The sequence below is a fragment of the Anabrus simplex genome, chromosome 3 (genome assembly GCF_040414725.1).
Source record: "Anabrus simplex isolate iqAnaSimp1 chromosome 3, ASM4041472v1, whole genome shotgun sequence".
Taxonomy (NCBI): Eukaryota; Metazoa; Arthropoda; class Insecta; order Orthoptera; family Tettigoniidae; genus Anabrus; species Anabrus simplex.
Genome location: NC_090267.1, coordinates 350730043 through 350752115, shown reverse-complemented (window position 1 = coordinate 350752115; position 22073 = coordinate 350730043). Strand labels below are relative to the sequence as shown.

General features: G+C 42.7%; 1 protein-coding gene across 1 annotated transcript in view; it reads right to left on the bottom strand.

The window, feature by feature from the left end:
- Positions 1-9868, bottom strand: part of LOC136866364 (rho guanine nucleotide exchange factor 17) — a 603351-nt gene extending 593483 nt beyond the window's left edge. Inside the window, exon 1 of the mRNA XM_067143238.2 lies at positions 9750-9868. The gene's annotated coding sequence lies outside the window, so the exon portion shown is untranslated. The remainder of the gene's footprint in view (positions 1-9749) is intronic.
- Positions 9869-22073: the final 12205 nt, after the last annotated feature.

Genomic DNA, 22073 nt, shown 5'->3' with positions numbered 1-22073 from the left:
CACTTTACCAATTCGCCTGACATTTATTTTTTTATTTTTATTTTTGCTATTTGTTTTACGTCGCACCGACACAGATAGGTCTTATAGCGACGATGGGATAGGAAAGGCCTAGGAAGTAGAAGGAAGAGGCCGTGGCCTTAATTAAGGTACAGCCCCGGCATTTGCTTGGTTTGAAAATGGGAAACCACGGAAAACCATCTTCAGAGCTGCCGACAGTGGGGCTCGAACCCACTATCTCCCGATTACTGGATACAGGCCGCACTTAAGCGACTGCAGCTATCGAGCTCGGTGACATTTAAATATGTTGTGATACGTTGGGTATATACTCATGAATTGTCGGACGTGTGTTTGTTGTATATACATTTGTTTACGAACGCATTATGTCTGGAAACATTCCATTATCTGTGTTGTCCGAATATTAAGGTGACCCACTGTATGTTCACTAGTGTTATTTAATCCATTTTGAGAAGATAAAACACCCCAGAAAACAAAATTGACCACGTTTCATACCAAATTCATTCCAGTTCTCACCTATGGACTGAAATATGAAATGTTTGGTGCCAAAACTCGTTATATCAAAAGTGTTGCGCAATGGATATCTCACAAAACACGTTCACGAACGGATTTGCTTTTTCTCATGGATGTTCTTCAACAAACGGGAGAAATCAATATCAGACTGCACGCGACAAATTCAACAGGCTGCGATACGGTTTTACTTCGATAAATACTGGAAGTACTCAAAACAATCCATGACTGTCTATTTTAGCCCCTATTGTTATGAAATAAATTTGCTATTTTCATGTATTTAAAGCTTTCTTCGATTAAGCGTAGACCGGGCGAGTTGGCCGTGCGTATAGAGGCGCGCGGCTGTTAGCTTGCATCCGGGAGATAGTAGGTTCGAATCCCACTATCGGCAGCCCTGAAGATGGTTTTCCGTGGTTTCCCATTTTCACGCCAGGCAAATGCTGGGGCTGTACCTTAATTAAGGCCACGGCCGCTTCCTTCCAACTCCTAGGCCTTTCCTATCCCATCGTCGACATAAGACCTATACGTGTCGGTGCGACGTAAAGCCGCTAGCAAAAGAAAAGATTAAGCGTACATTATGTGCAAGGTCTGAGGTTATCCCAATATCATTGAGAATAGTCTATAAACACCAAGCAACATAGTTATCGAGCAATAAAGAAAGGGATAGGTCACTCCCGATCACAATTATTCCAAAGAATACTCTAAATTTTGTAGACTTCCTTATGCCTTGCCATTTCTTTACCATGCACGATGACCGAATGACTCCCGAGATAAGAAGATAAGAGCCGAAACCTCTTTGGAGGGTTGATGAGCGGTTAAAGCTCTAGGGCACTTTCCTGCCCTTGGCGGATGAACCACTGACAGAAGGCAACGGGATCCTTATGAACTGCCTGATGATAATGATAATAATAATAATTTCGTGTGGCTATTTCTAGCCGAGTGCAGCCCTTGTAAGGCAGACCCTCCGATCAGGGTGGGCGGCATCTGCCATTTGTAGGTAACTGCGTGTTATTGTGGTGGAAGATAGTGTTATGTGTGGTGTGTGAGTTGCAGGGATGTTGGGGACAGCACAAACACCCAGCCCCCGGACCATTGGAATTAACCAATTAAGGTTAAAATCCCCGACCCGGCCGGGAATCGAACCCGGGACCCTCTGAACCGAAGGCCAGTACCCTGACCATTCAGCCAACGAGTCGGACAACTGCCTGATGATATGCTTTTTTCTCTATATGAAGCTTGAATATGATGGTGATGGCCCCCTCTCGGGTAAAATATTCCGCAGGTAGGCATCTCCCAATCCGGATCTCCGAGAGGAGGCCATCTTTGCCTCCAAGAATTAACCTGGAACATATATTTTATGCAGTCTGAGTGGACCACACGGCCATATTCCACTCCAGATGTGGAAATCTAGTTTCTTAAATTTTTCGATTTCCTTGATCTTCCAGGTGAAGCGAGGACACTTTTACCATATCCGCTAGGCAGTGTCTTTAAGGTGACATTGGTCGATCGAATAACAAACGAAGGGGAATTGAAACAGGTAGGTGATAAAATAACAATTTGGAAATATTTGACTCGAAGGGGTTGGTTGGTTGGTTGGTTGGTTGGTTGGTTACGTTCTGAGACATACAGGACTTGTTCATGTATCTTTGGGGGGAGGCGTCTGCGATAACGAAGCCGAGGAAGACTAAGGAATCAGTATGACATGTGGCAAAAAAGTACGATGTGATAGATGTATAGCGATTGAAAAACAGCTCCAGGATAGGATGATTTGGAGAATTGCATCAAATAAGGACAACCGCGCAATACTTTAATATTCACGGTAGTTCCCCAGAAGGTCGGGGAGTGACATACATGAGTTTTTACCAAACTTGTGTTGAGATGAACTGCCCTGGCTCCAACCAAGCGAGTGGCAGGTTGAATCTGGAGGTTTCTTGTGGGAAGGTTAGTTTGTAGATAAATTTGAAGAGTGAAATGGGATAGAGTAAGGTAGAATGGTTTGGAGAACCGCATTAGATGAGTTGAAGGACTGATGACAACAAACATTTCTGCTGTACATTTAAAAAAATGAACAAATGTGTTACAAATGGTCTATATATGTTAGGGACAATTAATAGTAAGTGAGAAAATGTTAAGCCACTGTTTTTGGTTTTCTGAGTGATTTTGAAACCAAATGCACCTTAAAACCTGCTCCTAGGCGGCTACTTTAAATGGTACCTTATAATATTGACCTCGGACACCTCAAACAGTCGGCAGTAAAGATAATATGAAAATAATCGAAATGTATTTTTTTTGCTGGTTGCTTTACGTCGCACCGACACAGATAGGTCTTATGGCGACGATGGAATAGGAAAGGCCTAGGAGTTGGAAGGAAGCGGCCGTGGCCTTAATTAAGGTACAGCCCCAGCATTTGCCTGGTTTTAAAATGGGAAACCACGGATAACCACCTTCAGGACCGCCGACAGTGGGATTCGAACCCACTATCTCCTGGATGCAAGCTCACAGCCGCGTGCCCCTGACTGCACGGCCAACTCGCCCGGTTCGAAAACGTATTACCCTTCTGGGAATTTAATAATTGATATTAAAGCAAGAGGCAGGCAATTATACAAGTGCATGTAGATATCTCCCCTAGTGTACCGTCACTGCATTGTCCTACATAAGAGGCTTGCAGTGACGTCTCAAGGGCGCACTGGCCGCCAGCATCTTGGAAAGGTGTGCCAATCCAACTGACGAGCCGGCTGCCATACGGGGCGAAACGCTAGTAATTTTACGAATGAAAAGGACTAAAGAGATCTTGAATACTTCATAATAATCATTTTATTTTAAAGCCTTCGGCGACGCTATTGTGGCGCATTTTTTCCACAGGTGTTCTTTTACAGGTCGGCAAATCTAAAGGCTGATTTACTATACAGTAGCACCTGTAAGTACCACCGGATTGAGTCGGAATCGAACAAGCCAATTTGAGCTCAAAAAGCCAGTGCTCTTACTGTCTGAGCGACTTTGTCCGGCAACAGCACCACGGATGCTGAGACATGGGCTGCTCATCAAGCCTCACGCGTTTAGCAACACAGTAGCAATAAATGTCCATTACAAATACGTTTCAAATGTTGTTTTCATTTCCACTGAGCTGTCAGTAGAGAATGAAAGCCTACAACCTGTTTTCCAGTCAATGACCGGGTCAGGGATGTAATGAATGAAGCAAATATAGGCTGTTAGTACGATGGGGTCGCCACTCCCAAAGTGATTCATTAATGACTGATAGATGGTATGAAATGCGAATGGAGAGTGTTGCTGGAATGAAGGATGACAGGGAAAACCGGAGTACCCGGAGAAAAACCTGTCCCGCCTCCGCTTTGTCCAGCACAAATCTCACATGGAGTGACCGGGATTTGAACCCCGGTATCCAGCGGTGAGGGGCCGACGCACTGCCGTCTGAGCCACGGAGGCTCCTGTCAGTAGAGAGTGGCGTGAAAATACATGAGTAAAGGAATACGTTTGATTGGACTTTTTGAAAGTAGGAAAGACATGAAGATACAGTTGGGGTTCAAGAGGACAACATTTGGGCAAATATTCGTTTATAGGAAGAGGAATTTGAGATTGGAATAATTTACCAAAGGAGATGTTCGACACATTTCCAAGTGCTTTGGAATCATTTAAGAAAAGACTTGGTAAACAATATTGATAGGAAATTTGCAATCCTGGCCAACAACCCTAAATGTAGGCCAGTGTTGATTGATTGATTGATTGATTGATTGATTGATTGATTGATTGATTTTGTACAGCACTTATTCACGCCTCTTCCTATAACACTCGCCTAAGTAAAAGGTTCGTTACCAGGCGAGTTGGACGTGCGGTCAGGGGCGCGCGGCTGTGAGCTTGCATCCGGAAGATAGTGGGTTCGAATCCCATTGTTATTGTTGGGGAACAGGGCGGTGTAACGGCTTAGCTGCTTGCCTATCATCCTGACGACCGTGATTTGATTCCTGGTACTGCTGAGGTGGGTTTATCAGTTCAAAATCCGAAAATCCCGTGGTGTCAGGAAGGGCATGCGACCTTAAATTCCCGGCTACAACTCTTTCATGTCTCAGTCCGTGCAGGGACGCTGACCAAGCGGGATAAGTTTTGTAAGGTGGTGATGATGATTTCCGATTGCTTGGCTGAATGGTCAGCGTTGAGGCCTTCAATTCAGAGGGTCCCGGGTTCGATTTCCGGCCGGGTCGGGATTTTAATCGCATCCGATTAATTCTTCTGACTCGGGGACTGGCTGTTTGTGTTTGTCCCAATACTTTCCTCTTCATATTCACACAACATACTACACTGCCAACCACCAGAGAAACACGCAATATGAGTACATCCCTCCGTTAGGGTTGGCGTCAGGAAGGGCATCAGCCGTAAAACAGGGCCAAATCCATATGTAAGCCACAGTCCGCACCCGCGACCCCACAAATGTGGGAAAAAGGGAAGAAAAAGAAAATGATGACGATCATCGTCATCATCATCATTACAGTTAATATTATTTGTCATCCAGCAACAATCATTTATTATTTATGTTCAAATCGCAATATACTCGTACTTCGGAGGTACGAAGGTAAAACTATTGGATTTTGGGGTACGCCAGCCAAAAAGTTCGAATACCACTGATCTAGACTATCAGAATACCGGTCCCAAGCCCATAGCACTCCATGTCATTGTTGCTGGCATGTTTACGACCTCTGGTGGCGCACCCAGTATAACCCGACAAAATAAATTAAATCAGCCATAGTATCCGTTCCGGTAGGATTCAGCTTTCGTTGCTAGAATGTCTGCACCACAGTAGATGAGGCCATACATTATTATTATTATTATTATTATTATTATTATTATTATTATTATTATTATTATTATTATTATTATTGTTGTTATTATTATTTGTATAACATTAGAGTAATGTATATATGTCAGTAGCCTGTAGGTAGCACCACTTCCCTTTCGTGTGATGCTCTTCTCTCTGGCGCTACAAGATGCCCTCTGTATGTTCCCTGGCAGCGATGTTTTTTGTAGGTACCTCTGGACATAATGGACGTAGATGTTACGTGTACTTGAGTGTTAGTGGCAGCTTAATCCTGCACCAATGTATTAACTACCTATACAGCATATATTGATTGTTCACATGACAATGATAATATAGTTAATCAAGTTTACCGTTGAGAGAACCAGCCTCATGGCAATACAGTCCACTTCACAATACTAAAATAATTATTTTCAAGTTTATTCATTATTATTATTATTATTATTATTATTATTATTGAAAGAGTTCAAAGTTGATTTTTAAAACAGTAACTAAAATACACTCTAGAGCGTTTTACATATTATAGCTTAATTATCACATATTTCTTATATCATTTCAGTATTGGACATGTTTTTTAAAGTATATTTCGGAATCTATATTTTTAAATAGGCTGATTTTTGTTATAGGGAGTTTGATAGAACGGCTGAACAGTTGATATCGTAAAGTATTCTTAAGGAAGCCATTGGCTTGTTGATTTGCAGAGTGTCTTTACAGCGTAAACATTTACCACTGTATATTTTGAAATGATGAAGGAAAAATGTAGCGTTCTGATTGGCCAAAGCGCTCGCTAGTACTTCAAAGCCGGCTGAACCGTGAGAGCGCTGAAGCATGTGGTACGATAGAGGAGATGGAAAGTGGTAATCACGAATGCCCATTTAGACGTCTTTCTTCCAGTAGCCAGTAGCAAGTCGCTTTGTCAAGAAGCAGCTTTCTAGCGCAATGTTACTGTCTCTTCTGTAGTTGAAGTGATTTCGAATAAATGTAGACGTTTCCTTCACCATGTCGTCTCTCTCTATACGTGTTAGCTTGAGTGATTTCGGAGAAATTTTAACACTGAGACTGAACTTCCGGTAGTTAGCGACGTGAATCGATTTTCCGTGTGCTAATTGTCAATTTTGATTTGAGCGACATGGTACTCATAACAAACCAGGAACAACTTCCAATTATTAATAAAATCATTGACGTACTCTAATAAAACAGCACAACTTTCAAGAATGCATTTTTCGTCGATGGCCCCGGGGGTACTAGAGAAATATTTAGTCATTCGACCGGGTCAGGAATAGAATGAATGAAGCCCACATCCAGGGGCGAGTATTCGAATTGTGCCGACTGCCGAAGCCTGTCGCACTCGTCTGTGGCAATGATTAATGAATGGCAGATGATATGAAATGATATTGGAGAATGTTATTGGAATGGAATATGACAGAGAAAACCGGAGTACCCGGAGAAAAATCCTGTCCCGCCTCCGCTTTGTCCAGCACAAATCTGACATGGAGTGACCGGGATTTGAACCACGGAACCCAGCGGTGAGAGGCCGGCGCGCTGGCGCTTGAGCCACGGAGGCTACACAAAATATTTAGGATATATAATACAAGAGTGCTTCAATTTAGGGCTTCATGTTATATCAATAACGTTGACGGGAATAGTCGCTGCTTTACTGCCCAGTGGCTGAACAGTGCACGTTACATTCGAAATTCCTCAAACTTTTAATGAAAGTTTGCTGTCTGGATTAAAAATAAATTCCAAAGCAGCTGACGATATTTGATTAGTACGGCTCAATACGGGATAAAGCCCCAATGGCAAGTACCCATTCATTAATGTGTGTGAATCGTCTTCCAAAATGCGTCATAAGTAACGACATTACATTCCTTCTGGTGGAAAAATCATTGTTCTTGAGGTAGATTCCTTAAAGGTTTTGCCTCTTTTGCGACATACTCATCGCCAAACAATTATTTATTTTTAATTATATTAAATTCCCTGCTCTTTGACCCTTCTTCAAAATACGCCGCTTACATAAAAATATGCGCTCTAAGTCACAAAAAAAATTCGAATTCCCTGATACTTTGCAAAAAATCGGTAACGCCGACTACCCCTCTGTAGATGGTAACGAATCAAGTGACATGGAACTACCAGCCAGAATTTTAGCACACGATGATATCGTGATTGAAATATACAGCAAGACGTTCATTTCTGCGAAAAGCTGTCATTTTCTCAAAAGTTGTCATTCAAGTCGCCGGTAGTTCAAAACCATACACTAGCATCAGCAAATTAATGATGAAGATGAAAGCTAGCTACTTCAATTTCCTACATAATTCTTGAATTCCTTGAATTTAATGGCTTGCCTCAATATGTGTTTATTCTAAAAATTGGAGCTCCTTAGAAATCTGATCCTTTCCCAACGGCTCCCAAATGGAACAGGATTAGGGCCTAATTGTAATAAGTATGTACGAATCTTGTTTAGATATTAAAATAATAAGTGGAGATAAAACTGGACTGGAATTGACTTAACAACATTCGGTAAAACACTTCCATTTTCTTTCAAGGGGCATCAATTTCAAATTCACTTGGCATTTTGTATTACGATCAACAAACCTCAAGGGGCGTGAAGGTCTCTATTTACCTCAGCCATGACCTGTTAAAAAATGTTGCAATGTGAATAGAGTGATATTTTAAAGTTTCAATATTGCCAAAAGGGTAATTATACAAGGAATGCACCGAGCAAGTAGCTGTGCGACTTGGGTCACGTAGCTATCAGCTTGCATTCTGGAGACAGTGGATTCGAACCCCACTGTCGGCAGTTCTGGGGATGGTTTTCCATGGGGTCCCATTTTCACGCTAGACAAATGCTGGAGCTGTTCATTAATTAATTAATTAATTATTCAAACGCTTAATACGGCATTATAAACTTACATTCTTCTACGAAAACACGTGGCATAATGTGAAGTACGACAAAGCTGAACAAAGAGGAGACAGAATGGCGTAGATCACAGAGTTTATTGAACGATACAGTTCCTGGTGCGAAGTTCTGCATAATTCTCCCTATTTCTCGGTGACATATTGTTGTTAATCTGAGACCGGGAGTGACAGTGTGCCTGAAGACTCATGGCACCAATCGCTGACAATAACCTCTCTTATTATCTATTCTATCCAAAAGAATAAAATGGTTGAAATCACATGACAGCCTCTAAAACAGTCCAATAATGATGAACCCCTTGTCATCCTCCTATCGAAAAGGTGTATATGAGAAAACCATTTATAGAAATGTATTTTCATTAAGGCAGGTGGTTTTCCATTAAGGTTGGTCATGTACATTTTGTGGGGGGGGGGTAAAACCACTGTTTCGACTTCCTATAAACCCCCAAACCAATCCTGGATTTAGAAATAATATTGACCCTAATACCTACCCAAGTACAGAGTTTGGTAGAAATATATAGAGTAGTTTCCCAGCTAAAAGAACTCAGACAAACAAACACGAAAGCTAAAAACATACGCAGATGGTCATTATAACATCTGAAAAGGATAACTGAATAAAACTGTCACCAAAATAGTCAATGTGCAGACACATGATCGTTACAATTTTATTTGTGCAGATAATCAATCAATTATTCCAACTAAAAGCTCATTTAGTTAGCGTATCATTGACGGAATATAACAATAACTACTGCGAAGTTTTGTTCGGCAGCATGTAACAGAAGTTGTAATAATCTCAAATTCTCTGTTTTATTTAATGCACAGTACAGCACATATACAGTATTTTAGGGATTGTCTGGCTGAGGCGGAACCGACGTTCGGTTCACCCGCAAGGACGCGAGTACAATTCCCCTCCAGAAGTCGTAAAACTAAGAAACGAAATTTCAACTTCTTTGGATGGACATGGCCCTGTGGTATACTGTACTACATCAATGACTACATAGTTAATTCCTGGGGACAAAGCTGGCCAGGCATACAGATAATGATTCTATCCCACCCAGCGCCGAGGCTGCAGATAGTGGAATAATTTACTCCTCCGAGCTCCCTCCATCGATCAGTGGTGATGTGTCCGTCTCTGGATTCCAACATCGCGGGTTCAAACATAGTGGGAGTAGCTGCATATTTAAAGAGGGGAAGAAAGTCAATTCGACGTCAACATGTAACTTAAGGTGCTTACTCGATAAAATACATTAAAACTCGAAGATCACCCATCAGTGATCTGGTTTAGTCTTACATAAAAATGGAATAATAATAATAATAATAATAATAATAATAATAATAATAATAATAATAATAATAATAATAACCTGGTCCATAATTTCGTTTATCCGCTTTCACATCCAGTTCGGACAAACGAGATTGCACAGTAACTTGTATTTTGGTCGTTCAGGAGGCGTTAGGCATACTGCGGTAATGGATACAGACTCACCGGCAAAGGACGATTGTTGAGGTGAGTCAAACTGCCGCTGCCGACTCCTCCACCACTAGCGCGGTTTGTGTCAGACGGTTCCTCTTCGCTGTCTTCGGACACAAGGGAAGCAGGAGCATGGTTCCCAGGAGTGGGATCGCTGAGGCGGAGGCGCAGTCCATCTCTTGAGTTGCTGTAGGCGCTCATATCCCACAACATCTTTTGCGTCTCACATTGCGTCCAACTTGCTACTGCACTTGGCCACTCAGAAATAGAATTTTACAGGGCGGCAGCACTGCTTAGCATGATATAAACGTCTCAGTCACTGACAGATGGAAATTACAACACTGGTTATTATTATACTGTGTATATACTCTACAGAAAGCGATTTCCTACCCCACTGTATATATTCCTTGACACGCAACTTATAACTTACTGCAATACATTCTCAACTGCATTCGAAGTCACAGCAGAGTTCCTGGAAACCTCACTTCCGTGCACTCGCTTTTTTATATCTTCAGGAAAAGGAAAGCAAACATTACAGAGATAGTGTGTCAGAAGTGACTCACTAAATGAAGAAAAATGTAAACGGTTTATTTTGAAGTAAGATTAAGGCGCACCAATTGAGGAAAGCTAATTTATGGCGAAAAGTTTCAACACAGTAAACCAGTCGACTCCTTCCTGCTGTATCTTCTTGACCAACCTCAAAGGATTGACTTTCAAATACACTTATCTAAAAACAGGCGAGAATTCGTTGTCTCAATCAGCAATAACAAATCCCTATAATCCATCTGGATGCTGCAATACTTCGTTTAAGAATCGCAAATTAGAATTAACAGTTATCGGTGTATTACTTCAAGGACTTGAAGTTTGTTTAAAATCAATGGCAGATGAAACTGTAACCATATCGATTAGGCATTTTAGTATACCATTAAAGCTTTAAACAAACAATTCAGTTGATATAAGTGTTATTGAATCGTTCGATTCCGCCCCCGTCCCACCCGCGAGCTTGGAGTTCTTTCTACGTTCACGATGAGCTCGGAGCGCGGTCGATACACCCGTCACGTGGTAGAACCTGTTGATGAGCTCCTGATTTACAGCAGTGGTGGTGAACTCGAAGGTGGACGCAACAGCGTCGGCGGTGGCAGCGCACAGACGTTCGCCTGGTCGGTCAGTATCACTCCCCACTCGTACACTGACCAACGCTTCACTGAAGCGCCTCTATTTGCTGTGTCGTCGTGTGCGCCGCCGCGCAGAGCCATGGAGACTTGAGGGTTGCTACGCGACCGCCCGTACCCCTCCCGCACACGAATCTTGATCCACGACAGCCCTGGCGGATACAACTAACACTCTGATCTCACTCAACTCTTAAACTTGGCACTTGTATCAATGAAGCTGTGAGTAGGATGTTGTCATGCGAGACAGATCTCACCATGATTGTACTTAATATCCCAGTTTTTTGCATAGGTCTCTTCCATTTAAAAAGCGCAGATCTGGTACTGTATAATGAGGAAAGCAGTGACAACAGAAGACACAGTGGTAGAGATGTTTGTAGTTTTAAGAAGGAAGCCACGTCCGTACAGACCTTGAAAGACCGGGCGAGTTGACCGCGCGCGTAGAGGCGCGCGGCTGTGAGCATGCATCCGGGAGATAGTAGGTTCGAATCCCACTATCGGCAGCCCTGAAGATGGTTTTCCGTGGTTTCCCATTTTCACACCAGGCAAATGGTGGGCTGTACCTTAATTAAGGCCACGGCCGCTTCCTTCCAACTCCTAGGCCTTTCCCATCCCATCGTCGCCGTAAGACCTATCTGTGTCGGTACGACGTAAAGCCCCTAGCAAAAAAAAAAAAAACCTTGAAAGGCCCATGGAGGAGTGAAGTGTGAAGGCTTCCACCACCCGTAACCTCGGCACAAGGTGCGAGCAAAGAAGCCAACCTGCCTTTGCCCCCAGGAATTAACCTGGTACTCATTTTTAGTTCAGTTAGCGAACAACCGGGCTATGTGCCTCTCTAGAAGTGTCCTTCTAAATAATTCGTGTTTCTGACGGGAAATGGAGACCATGTCCTTCGTAACTGTAGAAGGTATAGAAGACTGATCTATCTGTGTTGGGTAGCAGCATACATTTTATTAAACGACGCTCTACCGGTCCATGAGGCCTACTTATTAAAATTACGCGTAACTATTTACAGACAACTTCGACAGTTAGAAATAGTCACACAAAATATTTATTATTATTATTATTATTATTATTATTATTATTATTATTATTATTATTATTCACAAAATGTACAGGATCAACAGCATTTGATGAAAGGGAAAATAGAAGGGAATCTGGGACCTGCCGACGAACCTGACTTAACCTAAGGGACTGGTACAAGAAGAATACAGAAGCAACTTTCTGTGGGCCTGTATTCAGGGTACACTTATCTATGAGGGTTGCCAGCCTTCAACAGAAAAAGATAGAAATAATCCGATACCTGTTAACATCAGACGCACATATTCTTCACAATTCTTATTTGAGTATGCATGATTCGGGACATGGCGACCAAGAACTATTGTTCATTTCCATAGAGACTTTGTGAAATAGGGTGTCGACTCGTAGCCTGCTCTTTCCGAATAATACCAGGTGTCTATTCAACCTTTAAAATTTCCATCCGACGAACGAATCGCTATCAATAGCGTCAATGCCCTCGTCCGTAAGAGCATTGTGGAGAGGTCTGGAAGCGAACCCAGGCTTTTGGTACGGTACGCAAACTAGTGATCAGAAATTGAAAAACCACCACCTCTCCTCTCCTACCGGCCAGCATTTAGATGATGGAAACTGATTCCAGCAACGGGACTCGAAACGGCTAACCATGGCGTCAGACCGTGTAGACTTAACGATCACGGCCAACAGGCGTGCTTAGGGGCATGAAAATGAACGAAATAATTAGTAAATAATTCGTCTTCATTCGTGGCGAAATTAGAACTCAAGACGCTAAAAATTATAGTATGGAAATTACAACAAGCTACGAAAAAGTAAACAATTTAGTAGTACTAATTGCAAATATGGAGATAGCAATAACAGAAATAATATTAACAGAATGGACAACGTGACAGTATAAGTGAAGATAGCAACTGAACCGGTGAGACCAAGGAGGGAAAAATTCCAATTGATTCTACTTTTGAGAAATAAATAAAGAAACCTTCATAGCAACCAAACTAAAAGTTGGATGAAGAAACAATTACGAACTTATTCATTATCACCACAATAGCATATTCCACTGGTGGTTTGTTTTCCAAATCTTTATTTCGGCTCCGATATGTTTTCAGAGTTGGTGGAATCCTTCCATTCTTGGTCTCAGCTGAGTAAAATAGTAATGATAATACACAAACAACATTTTCACTGTTAATTACGAGACTTTCTTGCATTAAAACACAAACAATGGATTATATAAGTTATAGAAACATATTTAAATTTCAGAAAAGACATCAATTCTTCACCTTTTAGCCTTTGGAGAGTTTTTTAGTACTTACTGTCATCATCTGCAGTCCAACTAGTGGTAGCTAGTGATGGGCAGTCTTGTTGCTGATGATGATACTTTTTGTTTAAAGGGGCCTAACATCGAAGGTCATCGGCCACTGATAGCCAGTCTGAGACGGGGTCTCGAGATTTCTCGAGACTAGCGCAGGCACTGTTTCTCGCGAGAAATTTCGAGAGATCTCGAGAACGTTGTCCTCGCATTGTATGACGAGCATCGTGTCACAGGCATTATTCGAACTCGATAGGGGGCAAGATGCGCCTTGCTGCATATGCAACTACCGTTACGTATCAGTTGAACGTGTAATCTAAAATGTTAAAGTTTGCTGCTTCTTTGAACAGGGTAGTGATGGGCAATGCTCGTGAGATGTTTACCGGGTTACTGGGGCTTGACGATGGGTGGATTTTTTTTCCTTTTTTCCGCTCAATAGATCCGTTTTTAAAAAGAAGAACAACATGGCTCTTTCAGCTCACTTTCTTTTTTTTAAAGTGGATTCTTTCCCTTCTTCGTCTCACCGATTCAATTATTATAAAACTAACAATAATAACAATGAAAGAAGAAAATGAAGCAAGAACCTATAATTAGCAAATACATTTGTAATTTTTAGTAAAATATGCTAATTCACATTTCACTCATCGATCAAGTCAGCTGAAAGTATTTAGCAAGTGATTTCAGCAATCCATGTTAAATGTTCTACGAGATCGCAAATCTGTAATGTTGGCAGCGAGCATATTTTGCAACCTATCGGCAGTGACGAAGGAGCGGTTGTAAGTCCAGGAATGCCTGAGAGATATACAGTCGTTAAAAAGGAGCCAGATCGTGTATCGTAGTTATGGTAGGATAGGTAATTAAAGTTTGATGAAAAGTAATTTGGTACGCTTGAATTCAGAACACAATGAAGAAGGAACAACATGTGGATTTTGTGCGACATGCTTCAGCATTGGAAAGTGTTCAAACTCTCGTATATTATGTTGAACATGGAGATTTTAATTATAGTGATGTCGTTGCAGTTCGGAACATTCGTACTTGTATACAAAAGAACTTACATGAATCTCGAAAGCACTTATTTTTTTACAAGTATGTAGTAGTATAATATTTAAGCTGTGTGTTCGACAAATTGAATAGCTTTTAAGTTGTATTTAGACGTACAATAAGACACAACAATATGATTTAATAAAATTGGGGTGCATGTCCACTTCTTAACGAGTTAAGGTTTCTTCTGATACCAAATAGTATAGTATGAGTTTTGTTAGGATTTATGAACAAACTGTTATTTTTGGCATGGTCATAGAGTCGTCGTAAGTTAAAATTTACTCCCCCAATGCCAATGACTACACGTAGGGCCTATGTCTCGTGGATATGAGTATTAATAAATCTAAGATCTAAGATCATCATCATCATCACCATAGATGTGGTACCTGCTATATTTCATTGCGCTAATAACAAATAATAATGGGACCAAAACCGAAGCGTGCGGGACACTTGCCGACTTGTTATGCCATTCAGAGTACATTGTTCCCACTGATATTCGGCGTCGGCGGTCAGTGAGGCAGGAGCTAAATGAATTAAGTTTGTGCACTGGTAACTCAGAGCGAGCTGTGTCAGAGGCGCCGCTTAGGTCTAGTAGTGTCGGTATGGTTACATATCGTTGGTCCATTGCATGTCTAATATTATTTGTAACGCACAGTAAAGTTGTCGCGGTTCTATGTCCAAAACCAAATTGAAAATGGTCAAAGAGGAAATTATGAGTCAGACATTCATTGATATTTGCCTCCATCATACATGAGTTTAATATTTCCACACTGAAAAACTAAGACCCCATTCTCGTTAACCACAAAAGAACTAAGATATTTTAAGGTTGTATCAACCGTTAGAGCACCTACTGGGACGGAAAACAAACAGCAGAGATAGAGAGAATTAGCTTGTCAATCTAGACGCAAGTGGCATGAGCCACCCGATAAGGCAAGGAATGCCATATGGCATATTACACCGAAAGAACTGTTATTACGTCCTTACCTAATAACCCATTATGGCATATGATCTTAAATATCGGATGTCACTTCTTATCCCAGAAAAGTTGCGACAGAATTAGATATGACATTATTAGGAAAAATAGATCTATCAGAAGTTCATTGAACAGAAACAATTGTAGTGATATGGTCGTGCCCAAAGAATGGATTCTGAGAGGCTACCAAAATAAGTTTTGAACTGGACGCTTACAGGGAGGAAAGGATCCTGGATCCGAGGAGTTAATGTAAGCTGCGGGGGAGTTAAGATTAGAAACAAAGGATAAAGAGGATACAATTTTAAAAGTGCTCTTATTTTATCAAAGTATACAAACGATTTTATGGTTTTAACTTTCTGATACAATGTAAGATGTCTGTATGTTTGGTTATCAGCCCGGAAAATACTCAGAATGCACCACTGAATGTTAAGCGATGATATGGAAACCGGAAACCGCAAAAACTGAAGGCGGCTCCATTATGAGGAGTTTTAGGTAAGATGAGGAGTGAGGCAGTTTGCCTTCGCTTTCCTACTGGGCCAGAAAGTACTATTGCAGTACAACTGGCTTTCTAAGCAACTGTTTGCATAGCACTCAGACACACTAGTTGTGCTCCGAACATTATTACTCAGCACCACTCGCACCCTATCAGCATCCACATTGCCTTGTTCCAAAAGACAAACGAAAAAATACTGCGTCCATCAAGAAAAATCAACGTGCGTATTGATACACTGTATGTGTATTTCTTTCTTTTCCAACATCTGTAGAGAATCGCTGTCACTCGAATATTTTGCCCAGGAAGATGCCACAGGCATTTTAACTTGATGGATAAAAACGTATGTCATGTCATATACATTCCCACCATGGTGACTGGAAATGAGTCTGCCGCCTGGGATTTTCTGACGTTGGTATCGCCAGTTTTTACCTGCCACTAGATCTGGTTTGTATGCGGATGAATAAAAATAAAAATGTAACAAATTCATTGCGGGATAAAGTTGAAATTTTTATATTTACCTTGAATATCAAATCATTTGGGTCTTTTCCTCGATACTTCGCAATTTTACTGACCATCTGATCCCAATTCATCCGTGGACGTCCATTTCTTCTTGTTCCGTCACGTCTAGCCTCAAACACTTGTTATGATTTCCTCGCAGCATCCACACCGACAAGGTGACTAAACCATTTGAGTGACTTCTTGACAATATAATCCACTACAGATGTCGTCCCAAGCTCTTCTCTTACAGCTTTGTTCCGTATTCCCTCTCTCCCAGGCTTGTTAACAATTCGAAGAAGGTATTTCATTTCTGAGCTTGTTACTCTGCTGTCCTGCTTCTTTCCTCTATACCTAGTCTCTGAGCTATACAATGAAGCGGAGAGAAACACACTCTTATACAGTGACTGACAGAGCAAATGCAACACCAAGAAGGAGTGGTCAGAACTTTATGCCAATTGCAGGGTAGACTGACGTCACTGAGGTATGCTCATGATGTGAAATGCGCCGCTGTGCTGCGCACGTAGCGAACGTAAAATGGGGCACGGCGTTGGCGAATGGCCCACTTCGTACCGTGATTTCTCAGCCGACAGTCATTGTAGAACGTGTTGTCGTGTGCCACAGGACACGTGTATAGCTAACAATGCCAGGCCGCCGTCAACGGAGGCATTTCCAGCAGACAGACGACTTTACGAGGGGTATGGTGATCGGGCTGAGAAGGGCAGGTTGGTCGCTTCGTCAAATCGCAGCCGATACCCATAGGGATGTGTCCACGGTGCAGCGCCTGTGGCGAAGATGGTTGGCGCAGGGACATGTGGCACGTGCGAGGGGTCCAGGCGCAGCCCGAGTGACGTCAGCACGCGAGGATCGGCGCATCCACCGCCAAGCGGTGGCAGCCCCGCACGCCACGTCAACCGCCATTCTTCAGCATGTGCAAGACACCCTGGCTGTTCCAGTATCGACCAGAACAATTTCCCGTCGATTGGTTGAAGGAGGCCTGCACTCCCGGCGTCCGCTCAGAAGACTAACATTGACTCCAGAGCATAGACGTGCACGCCTGGCATGGTGCCCGGCTAGAGCGACTTGGATGAGGGAATGGCGGAACGTCGTGTTCTCCGATGAGTCACGCTTCTGTTCTATCAGTGATAGTCACCGCAGACGAGTGTGGCGTCGGCGTGGAGAAAGGTCAAATCCGGCAGTAACTGTGGAGCGCCCTACCGCTAGACAACGCGGCATCATGGTTTGGGGCGCTATTGCGTATGATTCCACGTCACCTCTAGTGCGTATTCAAGGCACGTTAAATGCCCACCGCTACGTGCAGCATGTGCTGCGGCCGGTGGCACTCCCGTACCTTCAGGGGCTGCCCAATGCTCTGTTTCAGCAGGATAATGCCGCTCACACACTGCTCGCATCTCCCAACAGGCTCTACGAGGTGTACAGATGCTTCCGTGGCCAGCGTACTCTCCGGATCTCTCACCAATCGAACACGTGTGGGATCTCATTGGACGCCGTTTGCAAACTCTGCCCCAGCCTCGTACGGACGACCAACTGTGGCAAATGGTTGACAGAGAATGGAGAACCATCCCTCAGGACACCATCCGCACTCTTATTGACTCTGTACCTCGACGTGTTTCTGCGTGCATCGCCGCTCGCGGTGGTCCTACATCCTACTGAGTCGATGTCGTGCGCATTGTGTAACCTGCATATCGGTTTGAAATAAACATCAATTATTCTTCCGTGCCGACTCTGTTTTTTCCCCAACTTTCATCCCTTTCGAACCACTCCTCCTTGGTGTTGCAATTGCTCTGTCAGTCAGTGTATATCTGAAGCTTTGTCTTCTGTGACAATTCTTTCTTGCTGACTAGGATCTGATTTAGCTGGTAATAAATGACATTGGCTTTCTGAACTCTCTTAATAATTTGTGAATTCTCTTAGAGGTATACCTCCTTCTTCAATTGCACTTGCCCACTGTGCTACTGCCTGCTGTATATTTCGAGGATTGCTGTTAATTATCACAATGCAATTTGCGTAGATGAAACTCTGCAGGTACACAGAGCCTCACAGCCAGTTGCCCACTTTAAATTTCTTTGTTCTTCCTTTACATTGCTTTATCCCTTGTTCCATGAAAAAAAATGAAGAATAACAGAAGACTTAGGTTATCACCTTAGATCTTTGATTTTTTATTACTCTTATTCGCGATACATGCATCTAACCATTAGGGGAGTAAATTTTAACTTACGACGACTCTATGACAATGCCAAAAATAATTTTGTTCATAAACCCTACCAAAACTCATACTATAATATTTGGTATCAGAAGAAACCTTAACTCGTTTAGAAGTAAGCATGTGCCCCAATTATATTAACCCTCTTGGGGCCAAGAGCCGATCTGGTCGGCTGCTCACCGTCAGCTGGAAGAGGCCAGAGCTCCGTCTCCACTCTACTACTGTAAAGTGCCAAGCCATTTTAGTGAAAATACGTGTATGTTAAAATTCACGTATATCTGCCGGTAATAATAATGTCGTGTGGCTATTTCTAGCCGGGTGCAGCCCTTCTAAGGCAGACCCTCCGACGAGGGTAAGCGGCATCTGCCATGTATAGGTATTATTGTGGTGGAGGATAGTTGCTGGGATGTTGGAGACAGCACAAACATCCGGCCCCCGAGCCGTTTGAATTAACCAATGAAGGTTAAAATCCCCGACCCAGTCGAGAATCGAACCCGGGACCCTCTGAACCGAAGAAAGTTTCAACATGTCGACTACGTAGAATAAACATCTGATTTAGAGTGATATAAAGAATCAAAAACATTTTATTGTTCATATTATAGTTTTTGATAATGTTTATTTTTAGGAAGAGAAAAATATTTGCGCACATTCTCTCTCAATATCTACTTTGATAAATTCATTTACGATAGAAAAGAATATATGTAATGATGTATAATGTATTTCTAAATATAATTATATAAATAATTACTTTGAACGAGAAAAATGAAAAACATAAAAATAATTCAAACATATGCCACTAGTAAAAACAAGACAATTTTACTCACCGATAAAATTCGAGTTGACTGTCTAAAACATTGCCCTGTATGCGGATGCCCTGTTGCTCAGACCACCGGTGTCACCAGCATCACCTAATGGCATTTGTTGCTTTCGTGTTGCCTCGTGTGCAGACGCCCTTAGTCTCTTCCCAAGGTCGATAAAAGTGTGACACCGGGCGAGTTGACCGTGCGGTTAGGGGTGTGCAACTGTGAGCTTGCGTCCGGAATGGGTTCGAGCCCACTGTTGGCAGCCCTGAAGATGGTTTTCCGTTGTTTCTCAATTTTTTGCTAGTTGCTTTACGTCGCACCGACAGATTGGTCTTATGGCAACGATGGGATAGGGAAGGTCTAGGAATGGGAAGGAAGCGGCTGTGGCCTTAATTAAGGTACAACCCCAGCATTTGTCTGGTGTGAAAATGGGAAACCACGGTAAACCATCTTCAGGGCTGCCAACAGTGGGGTTCGAACCCACTATCTCCCGGTTGCAAACTCACAGTTGCGCGCCACTAACCACACGGCCAACTCGCCCGGTGTTTCCCATTTTCACACAAGGAAAATGCTGGGGCTGTACCTTAATTAAGGCCACGATCGCTTCCGTTCCACTCCTAAGTCTTTTTTTATCCCAACGTCGCGATGGTGCGACGTAAAGCCGATTGTAAAAGTGATGAAATAATTATCAGGAGACAACCTAGCATCATACTGTAGAACTGTTTACTTAGCGGAAAGTGTGCAGTGATAATACCACGTGTATTTTAGGTGGTTCAGACAGATAAGCATACACTGGTATGAAATATAAAGCAACACATAATATTGCTGATAACTTTTACAACCGCTGAATTGGATGGAATGAAAGGAGAAACTCCCTTGTGTTACAAGGAGACTTGGATAATGTGGAAGGTACTCAACAGACTTCGAACGAAAGCTGGCAAATCTAGATCTAGGTTTAAATGGTAGGAATGGGCTTTTTCATCTGACACAACCTTCCGTGACTGTAGAGAGCAACAGACAATTCAGCATCTTTATCAGTGTTTTTTGCCCGTCAACATGCGCTATACAATACGATACTTCTGGCACGAATAAAGAAAGGCCGGTAATAGCCAAGAGAAACAGGAAAAAATAAAATGGCGTATGGCTTTTAGTGCCGGGAGTGTCCGAAAACATGTTCGGCTCACCAGGTGCAGGTCTTTCGATTTGACTCCCGTAGGCGACCTCCGCGTCATGATGAGGATGAAGTGATGATGAATACGACACATACACCCAGCCCCCGTGCCAGAGAAATTAACTAAGGATGGTTAAAATTCCTGACCCTGCCGGGAATCGAACCCGGGACCCCTGTGAGCAAAGGCCAGCACGTTAACCATTTAGCCATGGATGCGGGCAGCTGAAACAGACGCAGATAACGAGTAACACTGCATAAGTGCAAAGAAGACAGGACTCCCTCTGTTGCTGTTTACAGTAGCCACGCAGGTGGTCTTTTGCCGAGCGACTAGTACGATTTGTCCCATTTACTCTTTCCCATTGGATATGCCGTCTACAGTGGTGTAGAGAACGCAAGGACTGGAGAACAGAGCAGTGGAGTAAAATTCTCATCATCGATGGGAACAGATTAGCCTCAGCAGTGACTCGGATGACAGTTAACCTCGCGACAGATTCGAGCATGGTATTACCCCGCAAACATTACTGACAGGGATATATATGGCGGTGCAGATCGTCTGGGGAGGCATTTTGTTAGATCGACATTCTGACCTTCAGACATCGGAACGCGGTACTGAAACTGGCGAATGCTACTGCAAATAATCAATCAGTATTCCTCATTGCGTCTATTCAGAGGGACTGCTGGCCCCGAGTGTTTATTCATGTACGAGAATGCTATGCCACAAACGCATTGTAATTGCTGATGAGATGTAAAAAAGACTATTTGACGGAAGGGTTGGCCTCCCCATTCTCCAACTTATATTGCATAGAATATGAATGGGGTGTCCTGGAAGGGCGCCTAGCAGCATGTAAGCATCCACTGGAAAATTTACTAAGGTGAAAACTTCCAACTGCACGGCGAGAAACTATGAAACGTTAACAATTTTCAATATCTTGGAAGCACTGTAACTAGTGATGCAAAGTCCTCTACTGAAATCACTAAAAGAGTCCAAAAAGGACTACATTTGTTCATCATGTTACAGTAGGTCTCTTCTATGTGATAACCAAATACCTTTAAATACAAAGAGAACCCTTTATCAGGTACATTTCGTGCCATTAACTACATACACCCTTGAAACCTGTGCGATCGACAGTAGAGAGTAACAGACTTCAAGCTTCAGAAATGAAATTATTGAGGTCAATGCTACAGAAAACAAGAAGAGATACGATCCGGAATGGAGAGATCCGTCATAACACACAAGTAAAGCAGTCGCTAAGCGAAAATATAAGAACACAGAGATTCAAATGGTATGGCCATGTAAAAACGATGGATCAAATGAGAGCAGCAAGAAAATGGCTAGAAAAGGAACTGAAAGGCAAAAGACCTGGAGGCAGACCAAGAAAACAGTGGATCAGTCGAGTAAAGCAGGACCTGGAAGGAAGAGGAGTAGAATGGCACCAAGTTGAGACGCAAGAAATGTACCTGGATAGACAAAGACAGAGAGCACTCTTGTACCGCACCCGGGCGACTGGAGAAGGTTAAACGATGCTATCTGCTTAACGTCGCACCGCCACAGATAGGTCTTATGTCAACGATGGGACAGGAAAGGGCTAGGACTGGGAAGGAAGCGACCGTGGCGTTAATTAAGGTACAGCC